Source organism: Lolium rigidum, chromosome 5 (genome assembly GCF_022539505.1).
Source record: "Lolium rigidum isolate FL_2022 chromosome 5, APGP_CSIRO_Lrig_0.1, whole genome shotgun sequence".
Classification (NCBI taxonomy): domain Eukaryota; kingdom Viridiplantae; phylum Streptophyta; class Magnoliopsida; order Poales; family Poaceae; genus Lolium; species Lolium rigidum.
Window position 1 is genome coordinate 224,644,106 of NC_061512.1, and position 3,087 is coordinate 224,647,192.

Below are 3,087 nucleotides of genomic sequence, written 5' to 3' on the forward strand. Positions count from 1 at the left end.
GGTCCACGAGTTCACTAGTGGTGTCTCTCCCATAAGATAAACGAGATGTTGGGTGAACAAATTACAGTTGGGCAATTGACAAATAAAGAAGGCATAACAATGCACATACATATATCATGATGAGTACTATGAGATTTAATCGGGGCATTACGACAAAGTACATAGACCGCTATCCGACATGCATCTATGCCTAAATAGTCCACTTTCAGGTTATCATCCGAACCCCTTCCGGTATTAAGTTGCAAGCAACAGACAATTGCATTAAGTATGGTGTGTAATGTAATCAGCACAAATATCCTTAGACAAAGCATCGATGTTTTATCCCTAGTAGCAACATCACATCCACAACCTTAGAACTTTACATCATCGTCCGAGATTTAATGGAGGCATGAACCCACTATCGAGCATAAATACTCCCTCTTGGAGTCACAAGTATCAACTTGGCCGAGGCTCTACTAGCAACGGAGAGCATGCAAGAACATAAATAACATATATGATAGATTGATAATCAACTTGACATAGTATTCAATATTTATCGGATCCCAACAAACACAACATGTAGCATTACAAATAGATGATCTTGATCATGATAGGCAGCTCACAAGATCTAACATGATAGCACAATGAGGAGAAGACGACCATCTAGCTACTGCTATAGACCCATAGTCCAGGGGTGGACTACTCACACATCGATCCGGAGGCCGATCATGGCGATGAAGAGACCTCCGGGAGATGATTCCCCTCTCCGGCAGAGTGCTCGGAGGCGATCTCCTGAATCCCCCGAGATGGGATTGGCGGCGGCTGCGTCTCTGGAAGGTTTTCCGTATCGTGGCTCTCGGTACTGGGGGTTTCGCGACGAAGACTATATGTAGGCGGAAGGGTAGGTCAGGGGGCGTCACGAGGGACCCACACGCAAGGGCCGCGCGCGGGCATCTCGGGCCGCGCCGCCCTAGTGTGGCGTCGCCTCAGTGGCCCCACTTCGTATCTCCCTCGGTCTTCCGGAAGCTTCGTGGAAAAATAAGACCCCGGGCGTTGATTTCGTCCAATTCCGAGAATATTTCCTTACTAGGATTTACGAAACCAAAAACAGCGAAAAACGACAAGTGGCTCTTCGGCATCTCGTCAATAGGTTAGTGCCGGAAAATGCATAATAATGACATATAATGTGTATAAAACATGTGAGTATCATCATAAAAGTAGCATGGTGTTGCCTGCCAAAACCCACCGGCGAGTAGTGGTTAAGCAACACGAAGAGCCGGGAGACTCCCAAGACTGCTAAGTGGGCCCTGGTGTCTCGGGTCGTCCCGCAAAGTCCCAGCACACGTCCTGGCGGTTGCAAGGGCGTGCCACCTGACCTATACCTGATCAGGAAGGTGTTGGATTGCTTCGATTAGTCTCCTGCATGGTAGACACGTAAACATTAAATACGAGCCCGATCGGCTCTCGGGTTGCCCTGTGGATCAGCTCAAAGAGCCGATCGCCCCATGGTCCGCGTTGGATTTACGATGACATGGGGATCACCGCTGATCAAAACAAAGCTAAACCAATCTACGACAGTTTAGGGTTTTCACCGCATAATCGGAACATCCTACGCGTAGTTGGGCCTAGCAGATACGGAAGGTGATGGAAACTATTCCTAAAAGAGGCCTAAAAACCAACGTAAAGTCAATTCCCGGAACATCCCTTAAAGGAACGGTAAAACAACACCTCACGCACTACCGGATCATCCAACCCCAGCATAAGGCCTAATCATGCAGATATTAAACTAATCCTTGAAACAAGGAGCAACTATAACAGATCGGATCTACTAAGTAACGAACAAGCAAGGTGCTGCCCTTACACCTAAATAGGTGTAAGGGCAGCTAGATATCGAGGGACGGCATTGCTAAGCAGATATGCATAAGAAAAGCATCAATGCAAGCCCCAAAACATCTACGATAAATAGTGCTACTCGCCATCAACAACGCTTCAGCACGAGTAACACAAGGTAACGAATAAACGTATACTGCCTAGATCGCAAGATGCGATCTAGGCAGCATGATACTTACCGGAAGAAACCCTCGGAAATAAGGGGTGGCGATGCGCCTGGTTTGTGTTTGTTGTGAACGTGATTGTCCTCCTTTCTCAATAACCCTAGGTACATATTTTATAGTCCAAGGGACTTTCTAATTCGGAAATAAACTAACCCGTGTACGGGGTAGACTCTATCTTTTAATTCTAACCGACACGATCTAATAATATACAGCAAGGCCGCTTCAGAGACGCTCCACGTGTACATCCTTCAAGCCCATCTCAATTACGGCCCATCTCTTGATTTGGCCAAAATCTGGTGATAACACATGCCCCCTGGTTTTGGCAATGATAATTCCAAAATCACTCTGCTTTTTCTTCGTCGGGTCATGTCGTGGCAGAGCAGAACCATCGCAGTATCCTTCATCATGATGCCTCGCCTCCTCAACTTCTCTGCACAATTTGACAGTTCTTTGGCACCACTTCCTCGGAAACTGCTGCAACATTAACTCTCCCATATCCCATTATTTAACCGCATCGAACAGTTTGCCACTTCATCCCCTTGCTCTGTTCTGGCCATCGGCACCAAGAAACCCCAATCTCAGAGCAATGTCTTCCTCCTCTTCCTCCTCCGCCTCGTCGGATCTCTCCTCCCAGTCCTTCTCCTCCTCCTCCTCCTCCTCCTCCCGCGAACCCACTCCGAGTGGGGATCCGATGGCGGCTCCGATGGCGGCGCACAACGAGCGCGCCCCGGAGGAGTGGGACCAGGAGGACCACGCCTCCTCCGTCCGGTCCGGGGACGACAAGTCCTTGACCGGCGGAGATGAAGACCTCCGAGTTCCTCGCTGATGGGGAGGCTGGAATCGGAGAGCGAGGACGACTTGTTCTCCTGGGACGATTACACCTCCTCCGAGGAAGAGGAGGAGGAAGACGACGACGACGATTCCCTCGAGGATTACCCACCGGCGAAGCGCTTCCGCGCCGGGTCCGACGACGACGACGACGACGATGATGAAGATGAGGAGGCCCCCAATGAGGGCCGCTGGAGCAGCGACGAGGAGCCCGCCGGCAGCAGCG